Below are 18,112 nucleotides of genomic sequence, written 5' to 3' on the forward strand. Positions count from 1 at the left end.
CGTTAGGACACTTGAGGCCCCTGATGGTAAGGGTTTGCTTCGTCCCTCACAGAGCCAAGAACATGGACTCTGTAAAAGGCACATCTGCAGAACTGATACACCTGCCTTTCTATGAAGATTCTTTCTTTCTCCAAAAGAGACACCTGCAGCCCAGCTCAGTATTAGAAAATGACACAGACCAACATATGTATGTCCTGAGAAACTTGAGGCATCTTAACAGTGTCCTCAGCCAGCAGCACCCTTGTATTGCAAAGCCTGTGAGGCCATCTCTACATCTTCTCAAAGACTCAACAAGACAGAAGACGAACATGCTGAACATGTCAACTCATACTGTTCATATCATCTTACAAATTGTCAAGGTGGAGGTGGTGGGTCCTATCCCTGAGGACACCAAGGAGCTGGAGGTGGCTCATAGAGTCCATGAACAGTGATAAAGGGGATCTGTGCAGAAGGGCCTACAGGGTGGATCTGGTACAGAAGGAGGACCTCTTGCATCCATAGGGACCTGCAGAACAGAAGTGACAGGTATGTTGGTATGACACACAGAAGCAGAACGCCCACAGGAGCTGAAACACAATGAAACAGGTGTTGGCACCTGGCCCCTTCTTCAGTCATGGGTTCTAGTAGAACATAGCATCAGTGCCAGAAAACTCTACCCTCCCACGAGGTCCCACCTACAGCCTGAAGGTACCAGATGGCATAAGGAAAAACTACTGTCTCCACATGTCACTGCCCACGTTTACAAATGCAGAAAGCTAAGGGATCCTATTCTAGATCGATGGCAGTAATGCCAGTCTAATAAAGGAGCGTATTCCAGAGATTCAGGCATCTGTGTCCTGGACCCCTCTGGTTGTCCTCTTCCACCAGATCTGCAGACTTTTTATTTGCAGACTGAGAATAGACAGAACATGAAGTAATGAAAGAAAAGCCCAAAACCACACAGAGATTCAGGGCCACCCCAGGGTCAAAGCTCAACCTGCCATCCCATGCCTGTCCTCACTCTGCTTCCCTCCCTGACAAAGACATTTTCTGTGCAAGGCCACAGAGACCTCTGAGGAGATGGAGATTCCTGGAGTCCTGCAGGGGGCCTAGAAATGTGTTTTCTGAGAGAAACACATTATCTGTCCACATTCATTGGTCCCAGGTATGTTTATCTTAATTCACAGGTAATTCAGCTTTTAAATACAATAAGAGTTGCAGAGCTATTTTGTCAAGTTGTAAAAGGGAGCTAGAAATTCTACACAAAAGAATGAACAGAAACATGTCTCGATTTCAGGTGTAAAACTCCCATAAGGCATCATGAGACAAAGTACCAGTTACAACTGCTCCCGGGACACAAGAAAACCTGCTCATATAAACACACCTGAAGACCTCTGTGAGGTACTGGCCCTGCAAGTAATCACTGATTCTCTCCCTTCACAACTGCAGATCCACGTACATTTTCAAGTACACGTGCCGCTTCTAAAAATTCAGAGTATTTCCACTTAGGGGACAACTGGAGAAATTCTCTATCACACATTTACCAACACAAAAGGACCAGTAATGAATTCTGAAATTTATCTAAGAACACTCAGCACTGCACAAATCACACAATATAAAGTTGGAAAGAGTTTTCATCTTTTCCAGTCACGAGGCTCATCGCAGACATTTGGAACAAGTTCATCGCCTACACTGAAATAAGAAAAAATGAAAATAATAATGATAATCCCATGTAAAGAAGGTGTGGAAGGGGTCAGACGCTCCAGAAGACTTGAGGGTGCAGTGAAGTGTCATCCTCATCAAGTTATTTCCACAAACACAAAGTGAGAGCCACGTGGTCCTCAGCCTCCACACACTTGTGGCTTCCAGAGCCACTAGCTAACATGATGATCTTAAACTGGAGAAGTCTGGAGGCTTGTGAGGACATAAATCAAACAGTAAAGACACCAGAGGACATAGAAAACCAGGCAAGGCCAGATAAAAGTTTCCAGAAATCATTGCAACTGAAACGGGCAACAGAATTTACCTTGTCTTTCTCTGCATCATTGGTAGAGACACAACTGATATTCCCCATGGGAGCTGCACCACATCCTAGGTCTCATAGAGGATGGAGGTGGATGGAAGTTGATTCTGACTTGCATAGACCGTGTGGAAGAAAAACAAACCGTCCGCAACATGTCTCATTATATTCAATTCTTTCACACGTCCCGTACCAGGGGCAGAGAGTTTTTCAGGTGCCTCGGGTGACCCTTGAGGACAAGAGGGAGATCTGATCCCGTCCCTTGAGGAAGGTTACGTGACCCTGGTTCAGGTGTTTTTATAACTAATCAAGCAGCTGTGAACAGTTCAGGTTTCAACTAGCTATAAATAAAGTTAGGGGTGTGTCTAATCCCTTAGAGAACACAGCACATGGTCTCTGTACAAGCTACATCCTAGGGAGTGCTAAGTCTGTCAGCCTGTATAAGGCCTCTTTCCTTCTGTATCAGAGACACGTGTTACCCAGCTCACAATGTGGAAATGACTGCCCATTTTATGCATGTCCTGAGAAACTTGAAGCACGTTACAACGTCCTCACTCAGACTGACCTGGAAGCCCTGTAGGGCCATCACTGCATCTTCTCCAAACACTCAACAAGCAAAAAGACAAAACGTGTTTTATAAGTCAACTCATACTGGCCAGATCATCTTTCCAGGTGGTGGAGGTAGAGGGTGAGGTCCCAGAGGTCACCAGTTTGGAGAAGGTGAGGGTGGCCCAAAGCCCATGGATGGTGATAAAGGGCAGCCCATGGGGTTTGACATGGAAGGCACTTCTGGGAAAGGAGGAAATGTTCTGGAAGCCACTTTGACCTGCAGGACAGAAATTAAACTTTTGAGATGTATTAGGGTAAAAGGTGAAAAATCCTAAACCAACACTAACATAGCTGAACCCCAATGAACCCGGAACGGTACCTGTCTCCTTCCCCTCCACCTGGTTTCAACAGGGCAGCATCAGTGCCACAAAACTCCACTCTTCCCACTGGGTCCCACCTAGAGCTTCTAGGGGTTTGAGGAGACAAAGCAGTGCATTGCTGGCAGCAAGCATGGTAGTAGTTGTGCCTGCAAATGTAGGGAAGGAAGTGGCTAGTCTTAAGGGATCAGGGGATAATTGCAGACTATTAAAGAAAGTCTGTTTCATACACACAAGCTTCTATTTCCAGGACTACTGTCCACCCAGCCCTTCACCACTTCAACAGCTCCATCTTGGAATAATAGGAGCTGAAATGATGAGGAAGAATTTTGTTTCCGTATCACTCATTTACATCTTTAATCCATTTCAAGTTAATTCTTGGAGTGCTATAACATAAGGTGCTAAGCTTTATTCTTATACATGTGAATATCCAATTTTCCCAGCACCAGTTATTCAAGAGATTACTCTTCTCCACTGTGTATTCTTGACTCCCTTGTCAAATACTAGTTGACTGTGCATGCATAGGTTTAGTTTGGGCTCTCAATTTCTGTTCCATTGTCTTATGTGTGTGTGCTTATGCCAGTAACATAACTGATTTCTTTGTGTTAGAATGCAGCTTGAAATCAAGAAGTGTGATACCTCCTGTTTTGTTCTTTCTTGCATTGGCTACTTGGGGTCTTTTTGTGATTCCAAATACATTTTAGGTTATGATTTTCTAATTGCATAAAAATTGCATCAGAGTCTTGATAGAGATTGCACTGAATCTCTAGACGGTTTTGGATATTATGGACATTGTATCTATATTAATTCCTCTGACAGATGGACATGAGATGGCTTTTCACTGACTTGTGTGTTCTCCTGTTTCTTTCATCCAAATTGAATTTCTCCATTTCTCCACACAGGCTTTATAGTTTTCTGTAAAGAGATCTTTCACTTCCTTGGCTAAATTTATTCCTATAAAGTTTATTGTTTTTGATGGTATTGTAAATGGGATTGTTTTCTTCTTCTTAGATAACTTTGTTAGTGTATAGGAATGCTATAGAATTTGATATGGTGACTTTCTATTTTGCAACTTTACTGCATTTCTTGATTAGATATTAACAGGTTCTTTTACATTAAACTTTTTATTTCATTCATTTACCTTATTTTTTTTAAGTCATGTTATTTGGGAATAGCTGATACACTATGTTACATTAGTTGCAGATGAACAACATAGTGACTGGACAAGTGTATACATTCTGCTACACTAACACAGGTGTAGCTACCATCTGTCACCATGCATCACTATTCCAGTACCACTCTCTATGTTCCTTATGCTATATCTTCTATCTGTGACTTATTCATTGCATAACCAGAAGCCTGCCTCACCCAATCCCCTTCACATATCTAGGGCATCCTTGTCTTGTGCCTGATTTTAGTGGAAAATCTTTCACAATTTCACTATTGAGTATGATATTAGCTGTGGGCTTCACATACATGGCCTTTCTTATGTTGAGATATATTCCTTCTACACTGAATTTTAAAGAGTTTTTTAGCACAAATGGATACCAAAATTTCTCATAACTCTTTTTCTGTGTCTATTGACATCATCACATGAGTTTCCTTTTTATTTTTTAGAATGTATTTATTTATTTTAGGTTAAATTTATTTATGTATTTCTTTAGTATTTATTTTTTCAAGTTTTTATTTAAGTTCCAGTTGGTTAACATACAGTGTAATGTTAGTTTCAGGTATAGAATGTAGTCATCCATCACTTACATACAACACCCAGTATTCCTCACTACTAGCGCCCTCCTTAGCCCATCATCCATTTAACCCATCCCCTGCCCACCTCCCTTCTAGTAACCCTCCCTTTGCCATTTATAGTTAAGAGTCTGGTTTCTGGTTGATTTTTCTTTCATTCAATTATGTGAGGGGTCACATTTATTGATTTGTATTTCTGAAACATCCTTCCTTTACGGGGAAAAAAACCTTCATCACAGTCAATGATCCTTTTAATGTGATGCTGAATTTGGTTTGCCTGTATATTACTGGGAATTATTCATCTATATTCATCACGGAGATACTGGCCTATAGATTTCTGTTCAGGTAGTGTCCTTTTCTGGCTTGCTACCAGGGTAATTCCAGTCTCATGAAATGAGTTTGGTGGTGTTCATTCCTTTTGAATCAGTGAGAGGACTGCTGTTAGTTTCTTCTACAAACGTTTGGTCAAATTCACCAGTGAATCCACCTGGTCCTGGGTTTTTCTTCCCTGAGAGAATTTCAATTACTGATTCAATTTACTTGCATTGGTTATCTTCTTGTATTCATACAGTCTTCCTTTAATGGGTCTGTGCAAACGTTCTATATCTTCCTGATACAGTCTTGGTAGGTTGTGTGTTTCTAAGAACCTAACAATTTCTTCTAGGTAGGCGGCTTGCTGGCACCTAAATTGGCCATAGTCGCCTCTCTGTCTCCTTTATGTTTCTGTGGTATCAGATGTAATGTCTTCTCTTTTATTTATAATTCTTTTGAATTGGGTCCTCTCTCTGTCTTAGCATAGTCTATGTATAGTCTTGACAATTTTGTTTCACTCTTCAGAGAACCTACTTTTGGTCTTCTTCATATTTTCTATTGATTTCATGGTCTCAGTTTCATTGGTTTCCACTCTCATATGTATTACTTTCTCCCTTTTGAGAACATTGGACACTGGTAGATTGTTGTTTTTTTTCTAGTTCTTTGAAGTTAAAGGTAGGTTGTTCATTTGAGTCCCAAATCTATCCTCCACGCATGCAAATCCAGTGACTCATCAGAGAACCTTCAATAGGTCTTTCCTGTCCTATTTCTCATTCTCAGAACTCTGAGAAATAGAACCAGAAAATTTATTTGAAGACACAATAGATGAAAACTTCCCTAATATGGGGAAGGAAACAGATCCAGAGCAGGAGGCACAAAGAACCCCCAATATATTCAACAGAAGCAGATCCACACCAAGTCATATAGTAATTAAAACGCAAAATGTCATGATAAAGAAAAATTTTAACAGCAGGAAAACAAAAGATGACAGTTACATACAAGGTAAACCCCATAAGGTTATCACTGGATGTTTTTCAGAAGAAACTTTGAAACCCTAAGTGAACAGTATGGTATGGCAAAGGTGCTGAATGGAAAATATCTGCAGCCAAAGAGAGTCTATCCAGAACACTATCATTCAGATGGAAGGAGAGATCAAGAGGTTCCCAAATAAATACTAAGCGAGTTCACAACCAACAAACCATACCTGCAAGAAATGTTGAAGGGGACTCTTTAAGTGGTAAAGAAACACCTAAAGTAACAGTATTAAAGTGCGAACTGCAAAAGCAATAAAAATGAGTATATCTGTAAAACATCAGCCAAGGTATTCACGATATGAAAGGTTTTGAAATATGACACTACATAGCTACAACACGGGGAGGAGAGGAGTAAAGAACTGGTTCAAACTTCAACAACTATCAACTTAATATAGACTCCTATATGCAGAGGTGGTTAGGTACAAACCTAATAATAACCACAAATCTAACACCACTAATACATACGCAGAGTATAAAGACAAGCAATTTCAACTGCTACTAAAGAAACCCAGCAAACCATAAAAAAGAGAAAGAGAATAAAGGATCAGAAAGATTCAGAAACAACCAACATCAAGTAATAAAAGAACAAGTCCATTTCTATCAACTACTTTGAATGGAAACAGAATAAATACTCAAATAAAAGGCACTGGGTGACAGTAGGAGCACCTGGATGGCTCAATTGCTTGAGATTTCCACTCTTGATTTCAGCTCAGGCTATGATGCCAGGATCATCGGATTGAGCCCCAATTGGGCTCTGCACTGAGCATGGAAATTGTTTAAGATACATTCTCATTCTCTCTCTCTCTCTCTCTCTCTCTCTCTCTCTCTCTCTCTCTCTCCCTCTCTCCCCAATCCCCCCCACCCTGCCCTCCCATGCCTGTGCTCTTTCTCTTCATAATAAAAGGCACTGGGTGAAAGAATGAATAAAATATAGGACCCATCTATGTTCTACCTACAAGAGACTAATTATAGAACTAAAGTATCAAAAGAAAACTGTAGTAGCCATACCTATATCAGACAAAATAGATTTAAAAATAAAACTGTAACAAGAGACAAAGAGGACACTATAATAACAAAAGGTACAATCCAACAAAAAGATAGAACAATTGTAATAATATATGCGCTCAACCGGAGAGGATCCAAATACACAAAACAGTCCAAAACTAAAGAACTGATAGTCATACAATCATAGTAGGGCACTTTAAAACCCCCAATGAAATCAATGGAGAGATCATTCCATCAGAAAATCAACAACTAATTAGTGACTTTGAATGATAGAGTAGACCAGATAGACTTAACCTATATATTTAGAACATTCCATCCTAAAACAGGACAATACACATCCTTTTCACGTGCACATGGAACATTCCCCACACTTGATATTAGGTCATAAAACAAGCCAGAACAAAATCAAACCGATCGATGTCATACCATGTGTCTTTTCAGACCACAATGCTATGAAAGTAGAAGTCTACAACAAGGAAAAAAAATCTGGAAAAGGCATAAAACATGGAAGTTAAATAACATGCTCCTAAATAATCAATGGGTAAACCAAGAAATCAAAGAAAATCCAAAATGACATGGAAACAAATGAATATGAAAACACAACAATCCAAACTTCTGTAAAGCAGCAAACTGGTTCTAACAGGGAAGTTTATGGCAATACAGGTCTGCCTCAGGAAAAAAAAAAAAAAAAAAAAAGCCCGAATTAAACTCCATAACCTTATAACTATAAAAGCCAGACAAAGGACAACAAACAAAACCCCCAAACAGCAGAATGAAGAAAATAATTAAAAGCAGAGGAAAAATAAATGATATAGAAATTAAAACTACAGTAGAACAAGGTAAATGAAATTAGGAGCTGCTTCCATGAAAAGAACAATTAAATTGATAAGCCCTAGCCAGACTAATCAGAAAACAGAAATGACACATATAAATAACAATGACAGAGAACAACCAACACCACAGAAATACAAACAATTGTAAGAGAATATTATGAGAAACTATATGCCAACAAGCTGGACAAACTGGATTATATCATCAATTCCTAAAAACATGGAACCTACCAAAACTGAAGCAGAATGAAATTGAAAATTTGAACAGATGGTTTACTAGCAAGGAGACAGACTCAATAATCAAAAATCACCTAACAGACCAGGACCGGACGACTTCACAAGCACATTCTATCAAACATCTGAAGAAAAGTTGATGCCTATACTTGTCAAAATATTCCAGAAAATAGAACAGGAAAGAAAATATCCAAATTAATTCAGCATTACCCTGATACCAAAACCAGATAAAGACACCACGAAAAAACAAAACTACAGGTCCATACCGTTCACCATACAGATGCAAATGTCCTCAACCAAGATTTGGCAAACAGAATCTAACAACGTATTCAAAAAATAGTCCACCAGCATAAAGTGGGTGGTGAATGTAAAACTGAGGCAGGTCTATGAATCTCTGAATGAGAAAATGGGAAAAAAGAAAATTTTTTTAAAAAGTGGAAATGTATCAGACAGGGGATCTAAGCATCAATTTTCATAAAGACAAACTATCTTCAGGCTTTTTCTTCTAAAATTGATTCACAATGTTTGCTTCGTACAATCTTGCCCACACTGAGAAGTGCCTTGGTAAGTTCTTTGTCCAGCAGCAGTCTCAGAGGGATGCTGTGCATCAGCTTTTAATAAAAACTGCAATCAATTTAAAAGTATTTCAGTTTTTCACAAGTTCATGAGAAATTAGAAAACATGCCAAATCTCAACTGGAAAGGAGATAAGGTAACTAGTATGTTTTTAAGATATTATTGATGAGATTCCTTCCAACAAAGACAAGAAAGGATAACTGTAACAAATTCTGTCACAGGAATAATACGGAACATTCAAATAACAGGAGGTGCTTGACACAAGGTACCAGTCAGGTTTTCAGTTGTTTTCAGCGACTACAACATTGTTGGTGGAAAAATACCCACTGAAAATTAATAAAAGTATGTATGATGTGGAGGGCACATTGTGTTTTTACCTCTGGCTCTGGTTCCAGCAGGACTGAGAGAGTGGGTCCCAGCTGATTCTTCTAGAAGGTCCCGAGAGTCAACATTTGGTGTCTTTACTTCCAAACTGAATGCGACTCCTGTTCCTCCGAATTTGTGACAGGATTTCTCCCCCAAAACAATCCTGAACCTGGAACAAACCAACCTCAGCCTCTCTGACGTGGCATCGCAGGACCTCCTGAATCCACAGATCCTTGAGTGAAATACATCTTCTTCACATACCGGCATGGGAAATGAGGAACAAACCACGGAACAGCCCTGAAAATGCAAGGGACTGTGCTGCTCACTGACCATCCAGAGCTTCCGGGAAGCTGCCCAGCACCCCGCCTCAGTACTCAGCCCCACCACTGAGGAGACACCAAGTGGCTGGGAAGCCTCCAGCGTCTCCCCCAGGCCCGGGGGCGGAGCCTACTGGAAACCCAGCTCTGGCTCTTTGCCCACACTCAGAGGCACTGGGTCCTCAGAAGCAAGGAAGCCTTTCCAGCTCTGAGGCACCCTGGATCAGAAAAGCCGAATGCGCGCTTTCTCTGACCATCGCTGCGCTTGCAGAGGACAGGCCCCTCCATGGGCATGCTGTGTGCGCTCCCTCTGCTGGCCACCGTGGGAATTCCTGCAATGCTCAAGGCCAGGGCCGCTCAGCTGGAGGTACTGAGGGTGTAGCTGGCCCAGTTAAGCCTGTCCTCCAGATTGGGAAGGGTCTTAGTGACAGGGCCTGGGACACAAAGAAATCTTTTCCTTCTCCTTTTTACTGAATGAATAATGAAACTGAATTTATTGATATAATGATATAATTTGTAATGCCTTAAGGAGCATTCCCAGAAATACAGACTGCAAATTGGCACATGCTGAATGGAACCACAGGCAGTGGTGTTTACCATGAAAATACTTGGGTTGAATAAAAAAATTGACACCCTTGAGAAAGAGATACAGGCTTCCAGCTATGGAATGAATACGTCATTGGGATACAAGGTACAGATTATGGAATATAGTCAATCCTGTAAGAACGTGCCGCATGCTTTCACATGATAGCTACGCTTGTCTAGGTATATGGAGAGCATAATGTATACACACGGAATCACTGTGATATATGCCTGAAACTAACACAACACGGTTTGTCTACTATATGTCAATAAAATATGACAATACTTTAACTTTCTCCTTCACCATTAAAATTTATTTCTAATTGAGAACATATGAAATTCCTTTTATACCATATTCTCTAATATCATCATCTTGTTGAGAGCTTATTTTTCATGTTGTCAGTAATTTGTTTGATGACACAAATGTGACAAGGTCAGAATGCATACCTAGAGGGAGCTACACATCTGTTATGAATTTCCTGCCTCTATAGGGGTAATATTTTCTATGAAAAGTGCTTTAGGGTTGAAGATGGATGGAATAATTTCCATCAGACTCATAGGTAGATAATTGTGCCTTCAAATAATAATTGCCATGTCTTCACAATCAGAGGAAGTCTGGGTGAAGACATAGGTTTCTCTTTTCATGTAAGAGAAGGTGGTGGTGTTTTAAATTGCTCACTTACAACCCAGAATCCAGAGATCAGCAGTAGATGTAAGAATAGCAATGCACTATCATGTTGCACATAACTAGTTCTGTTGGAGAAGTGGAGAAAGTACACTAAAGATGGCTGATTGGACTAAAACAAACTCTGGTCTCTAGCTTAGAGACCCCTCCTCTGGGCTCTTCTTCCTTTGTTTGCTGCACATTTGAAAACCACCCCATCCACACTCACAAATATGGAGGCTGATACCTATAAATTACTTTTCCTGCTCGCATTCGGGGCTCACATCTTTGGAGACATATGGTCTCCTCTGAGCCCGCTAGTGTTAAATAAATCTCCAATCCACCAAGATCTCTGGGTGCCACTTGGTTTTCCGCCAGCGTTCTAGCCTGGTTCCATAACAAATCTGGTTCCCTGAGCAGGAAACCCAACGACGCTGGCTCATTGTTGCTACCGGTTTGGGAGAACAGCGAGGCAGTGACGGAATGAGGGATCACAAGGTAGAGTGAGCAACCTGCCTAAATATTGGCAGTCTCCTTCTCTGTCCCATTCAGGCCAGCACCTCTCCATCGTTCCCACGGACTTGAGGAGACTTGGCAGGTGAAGTCCTGGACCCAAAAGTTGGAACTGGTAAGGCTGGGGCCCAATCTAGTCAGACCCACTCGCAAGAGTGGAAGGGGGACTTGATCACTCCCCGAGACTTCAAAAGTCTCACAGGTAGGGAATCTATGGTAGGGAATATAATAACCTCTGGTGTGTATGTGAATGTACGATTCAGTCTAGCTTGCCTGCCAAGTTCGATTCTGTGGCTCCACAGACAGGCACCCTTGGGGTCCCCAGGGGCCCATGGAGTCTGAGTGGGCCTGTCTGTGATTCCATAATGAATGGCACTAGGTCTGTGGTGATATCAGAATGGTTTCTGATCGTGTGTCACAGGGCTGGGACCTGTGGGGCTGAGCGTCACCTGGGTTCCTTTGGGACATGGCCAGGCAGGCATGTGGCTGGTCTCCTCATTGGAGGGGGCTCCCCTGTCTCTCTGTCTTTGTGCCTCTGCCTCATGGGAGAATTGTGGAGTCGGGATGGAGCAAGAAGAGCCAGGCAAAGGTTTTAGCTGCTTTATCCGGAGACTCACCCAGGGAGCCAAAGAAGCGACAGACTGCTCCCCTAATGTTCCCCTCTTCATGACACTTTAGGCTCCCCTCCCCTCCCTTGAAACTCCTCCCCCGGTGGGCTGGCTGCTGCCACTGCTGCCACTGCTGCAGCCTCCCCAGCCAGGGCGCTGCCACTGCAGCCACCCATTTTCCTCCCCTCCATGCCAGACGACCCTCCCCCACAAGGCCCTGTGGCCAGATTGTGCCCTTGGCCAGGTGCAGGTGCTCTCCAGATGCCGGTCCACATCTGCTGATATCAAGAGGGTCTCAGGGAGATCACAACAGGGGGCTTATAAGGCCATAAATATGCCTAGCAGCAAAGGGGAAGGCCCAGAACCTCCTTAGCAAGGGGTCAATGATCCTACTGCAATGGGAAAGGAATTAGAAAGAATAAGTGTGCCTACCAGGGAAAGTCCCAAAAACCCAGCGGATATCAGAAGGAACCTCCAGAAGAGGACCTTATTGGTCTAGCTGAGATAGAACCTGACTAAAAAGGGGACACTGACTCTCTCTCCCTGTCTCTCTGCTTAATAGATGTGAGGGATTCTCCCTCATTTCCCAGGTTAACAGCTATAATTGGAGCCAACTGTGGTTAGTCTACCTTGGGACAGGGACTTTAAGGAATATTCCCAAGAAGTTGTTGCTTCTGCCTTCCCCTCCCCCTCATGTTTCGGCACCAACTTGGGTGTGGTCCTATACCATCCTCAGTGTCTCAGGCACCATCGGTTCCTCCTCCCACCATCCAAGTCAAGGAGCAAAGTGCACCCTCCTTGGACCACCCATTTCAGATACCTTCACTGGTGCCCCAAATGAAAATTGACAATGGGGAAGAATTGATTGATTTTAGGTGGTGAAACATATTCAAAGTTTAAACTAATTTAAGTTTATTGGACCTGTCTTTAAAATTATCGGCAAGGGTCAAATAAGCTCATGTTATCTCTGTTGCAATTTGTTAATGATAGTTAATTTTGTCTTTCTCAAAGTTTTCATGGGTAATTGTTAAGATAACTTTCAAGGTCCTTGGTAACCTGAACTTTCCAAATAGGATGGAATGCTAAAGCTTTGCTTATTGAACATAGGTTTGTGTTTTTAACTTCCGATTGCTGAGAAATTAAGGCTATTTGGACCTATTGGAAAATATGCTTTGTACTTAATTGGTTCATGAATTTACCATCTAACAAAATTCTGATGTAAACACCTCTCAATTGGTTACTATGTCCTCAGTTGGAGAGTAAGGTTTCCTAAGAGTTAAAATTCTGCTAAATGTACTTAAGACTGATGAAAATAAAGAAAGCAGCTCTGTATGTAGGAAAATAGGAGGTATATAAGAAAGATATAAGGAATGGAAATACCGTTTCATTGAGGGTAGAAGAAAGTAATTTTGTCCTAAATGAGACTGGTTATTTGGAAAGAAATGGCTTTGGGACAAAATTTATAAGCAAAAGAATGTTACAGAAGGTTGAGATGAATGGAATTTTAAAAATACACTAATATGAGGTTGAAATCCTGCTTTTCTTTCTGCTCAAATGAGAAAGTTTTCTTGAACTGTTGATCTGCCCTTGATAAGACAATGCAAACAAAGGTTTATCCCCTGGGAAAATCAAATTTTTAGGTCTCAACTGTATCAGGTCTGTGATTACGTGGTTAAAACTTCTGAATGTTAAAGGAGCTAGGTTTTGATAAAAACTATATAATGCTGTACATTTACCTTTGGGATATTTTATTGCCACTTTGGTTGAATATATAAAATTATAAGATTTGTAATGATCTGTAATCCTATTTAGGATGCACCTATGACTTCTGGGGTTTTAACAAACTTCTCAGGATTTAAATGGTAAATGAAGTCTTCTTGACCAATTAGGCCCTTTTATTTGGGATGTGAAGTTACTTGGAAAAGCTCGGTCATACGATGGTAAACCTTAGATTGTATTGCAGAGGTAAATGCTGTAACTGCCTGAATATATGCAATTCCTAAAATTTTAATGTTTTGATATAAGGTGATCACTTAATATTCTGATTACTTGAGATGTTACGTGTCACAGAAATAACCGAATTTCTTTGTCAATTGCATCATAATGAACTCTCATCAGATCTTTAACGATGTCTATTTCTGAGATTTTGCCGTTTATAATTGTTCTTATTCTCTCACAAAACGTGTTTCTTCTTCAAGAAGATTTATAAAAAGGACTTTTTATAAATACAAGGTATTTATAAAGGGTAAATACAGGTATTTGACATCTTTCAGATTAATACCAAAATGGGTAAAAATTTCCAGAACTAAAAGGCTGTATTCAAATTGAACAAGAATTAGGAACATGGGATTAAATGAACTGAGGAAGATTATAGTTTTGTGATTCTTGTTGAAAATATTGCTTGTTCCCTAATGTTTCCTCTTCCAGATTAATGAAACTTTCTCTTAAGATATCTAGGATATACAAAAATGTCATAAAATATGCATTTGTAAACTGAAGCATTTATCTTTTCTTTCTACATAATTCCCCTGAAATTCAAAACTCTGAATGAGTATTCTTTCTTTCATGGCAATTACAATTTTTGTATAAGTTCAGTAAGAATCTGTTCATCTTATAACAGGTCACCATTTGGAAATACTGGTTATTTTACCAAGGCTTTGACTGGAATGTCATGTTTGAGGATGACATTCATAGACTCAGATATGACCAGACAGCTTTAAGGAATTAGGGTTGGCTTTATAAAACATGGAGCCATAAAGTCCCTTGGAAATGTTGGCTTTGTGCCTTGCTTACAGAGTTCCCAGAAGCCTCACCAGGTAAGTAAAGAAGATCACTTCCTGGCCAGTGCAGGAACCTCAGGATATCTTGGGGAACTCATGAAGAGGAATTCACCCAATTCTACAGGTATTGCAGGCCTCTCTGATGGCAAGTATTTGGCTTGGCTTCTGGCCTGGAGAGGCTACTGAAAGTTCAACCCAGAGATTCCTTATAAAAGGTTCCAACAAAGCAAACTTTAAAAGATCCTCATGATCACTTCCTATTCTTGCTGAGCTAATGTAAATAATTAGGCCAGATTTGTTAAGACTGGATTTGTTCTACAAATATATTGGTCTCAATTTGGCTATCACGGGAAAGGGGGGTAGGTAGAGTGAAAAACTGTGTTTCAACAATGCACCACTATGGATGTTAAGTTCTAGTTATGATTGGCTTTAAAAGTTTGTTGTTTGCCTAAACTAGACAACTTGAGGTAAACTTCAGAAAATTGTCACAGTATTTCATATATAGGCAATCTTCTGTGCTTGTTAAACTATGGGTATAATAATAAAACCCCATGGATATATGATTATTTAAACAACTGGAGAACAGGATGGATCTCTAAATATGCAAACCATATCTTCCCTAAACCTGATCTGACAGTTACCAGAAACCCGCCCCTTTTGAAGACTTGGAGGTGGACTTTACAGGCATACAACCAAATAGAGGATTCAGTTTCAGGTATCACCCGTGGGTCCATCACTCCAGAGCTAAGATGGCCAATTCAGAGGAATCCTCAACCTGGTGAAGTGATCCAGATCCAGTCAACCCACTTAAAATGACCCTCAAAAAGACACTGGCCCCTGAGACCTCCAGCCCTGCTCCAGCCACACCCCAGAAACTGGCTGACCTGCGCATGGCAAAAACGTGAGGAATCAACATGTAGACTGAGCCCAGGGGTTTGGATGCAACTCTGCCAGCTTTTGCCCCTCACTGGTGTCATAGTCCTGATCTTACTTCTTACTGTTGGGCTGATAGAGACTGCACCAACAAGCTGGACATGGGACAAAAGATGCATGCTGTATCTCACATACCTCCTCTGGATGGGAGGATTATTAAGTATTCCCTGTATATTATGATAACCCCTGTCACCCTAACAACTGCTGCTTACCCACTTTGCCCCCAGGATTGTTATATGACAATAAGGGGGTCAAGGGCATTCAGCGCCATTACCTCCCTCCACAAAGATTGCTACAAGGGAAGAACATCCACTCTCTGTCAGTCACCTGGTGCCCCAAGGACTAAGTATTGGACTTTAGAGATAACCCAAAATGTCAGGAGCCCATGTCACAACAAGGGCCTCCAGAGAGGGAAGCAAGCTTGCTACACTTATCTTTCTCAATGGGGGATCTCAGACGGGGAAGGGATGCAAGACAGGGCCCTTCAAATGGTTATAAATGACACTCAGGACAGGTTAATATAAGCCATAAAGGTGACCACTCCTCCGGCAGCCTACCAGGGTTTGAGACTTTCAACCTTCAATCAGATGCTTACCAAGTCCCCACTCCAGCATTGGACTAACACTACTCTAGAAGTCCTAAAATACATAATCACACCCAAACCTGCTGGATGTGCTTGCCCCTCAGCCAGAGGGCTTATTTAGCCACTCCTCTCCCTTTGACCTGGGAAGCTCCTGAAAATCTCAAAACCAACACCTCTGTCTTAATTGGACCCCTGGCCACTGGAATCCATCTCACAAATGCCAACAATCTAATTTTTATGGTCCCTGAAGGTATGAATGGTACCTCTCTATATGGAAGAAATATAACCTTAAAGAGGAATACAACCCTATGTTCAACCCCTGGGGTGTTCTATATATGTTCTAATTCGGCCTACCGATGCTTAGAGACCAACTGGACTTTGATATGTTATTCCATCTTCCTAACCCCAGAGATATCCGTGTACACTGAAGATCAGCTCCTAACAGACTTTAGCCCCAAGTCCCGGGCTAAACTGGCAATCCCGCTACCCGTTCTGATAGGTGCAGGAATTAAAATGGGAATAGGAACTGGAAGAGGGGGCATAGGTTCATCCATAGGACTATACCATAGACTATCTCAAGAGCTAAGTGAAGACATGGAATGGGTGGCAGATTCTCTGGTAACCTTACCAAGCCAAATAAACTCTCTGGCGGCAGTGACTCTCCAAACTAGGTGAGCCCTCGACCTCCTCACTTCAGAAAAAGAGAGACTTGCATCTTTTGGGAGGAGGAAGGTCACTATTTCATAAACCAGTCAGGAATAGTTACAACTAATGTAAAGGAACTCAAGGAAAGAATTCAACATAGACAACAGGAGAATATCAATCAATGGAAAGGATGGGATCTCACAGATTGGGCATCCTGGCTTCCTGCCCTGGTGGGGCCCTTCCTCTCCATAATTTTACTTGTATCCATTGGCCCCTGTATACTGAATGTTCTGGTACATTTTATTGAAAACACTGTTGCTCACCAAACTACTGCACATATCTTAGACTTCTGAGAGTACAAACCTATAAAACTGAAAGGTGATGCCTACTAAAAGTTTGGGGTTTTTTTAAGGCATCAATGGGGGGAATGTTGAAGAAGTGGATAAAGTACACCAAAGATGGCTGATTTGACTAAAACAAACTCTGGTCTCTAGCTTAGAGACCCCTCCTCTGGGGTCTTCTTTCTTGTTTGCTGCACATGTGAATATCGCCCTCCCACACACAAATATGGAGGCTGATAATGATAAATTACCCTTCCAGCTCGCATTTGGGGATCAGATCTTTGGAGAAATGGTCTCCTCTGAGCCCTCCGGTGTTAAATTAATCTCCAATCCACCAATATCTCTGAGTGCCACTTGGTTTTTCTACCAACGTTCCAGCCTGGTTCCGTCACAGTTACAGAAGAAGAATACAGACCTTATTCGCAAATACTTTTGGTTGAGATCAATAATACATCTTTGCAAGTTCCAGGCTGCAGGCTTTGGGGGCAGCACAATGCCTGATGCCTAGTTTTGGAATATAAGGAAGGTTGTGATCAAGCACAGGGGAATGGAGCAGGGACTGGGGGCAGTGGGGGAGACAGATGATGATTATCTCCCCATGGGGGCACACTCTGAACCTTACCTACTAAGGAGCTGCACACTCTGCCTCAAGCCATTTCTCTCCATGACCAATACTGAGACTGTGCCCCAACATGCCAGGCAAAATGAGGGGGACCCATCTTCCCAAGGGCAATGGCCTGTACTGAGGTTACCCCAGTGAGATTGGAGCCTTGCACTCAGGGAACTGTCATGCCCAGGGTTCCTACACTTTCTGCCTCCAACACTAAGAGCATCATCACAGAGTCCTTCCTGTATGGCCCATCGCCGCCTCCACACACTGTGACCTGCTCCATCCTTTCCTCCTTGTCTCCTCTTTGTCTCTGCTTCTCTCTACTCCTGTCTCCCTCTGTTTCTTCCTCTCACTCTCTCAGACATGCCCAATTCCCCCTTCACTGACTCAGTGTCTCTCTCCCTGCCTGTCTCTTTCTCTGCCCCTCCCCAGGCCCTCATCCTTCTGCTTTATGCAGCCCTGTCCATGAAGCATGGCACCACATGTCCTGTGTCTCCCTGTCTCCTGTCATG

This window comes from Neofelis nebulosa, chromosome 3 (assembly GCF_028018385.1).
Source record: "Neofelis nebulosa isolate mNeoNeb1 chromosome 3, mNeoNeb1.pri, whole genome shotgun sequence".
Taxonomy (NCBI): Eukaryota; Metazoa; Chordata; class Mammalia; order Carnivora; family Felidae; genus Neofelis; species Neofelis nebulosa.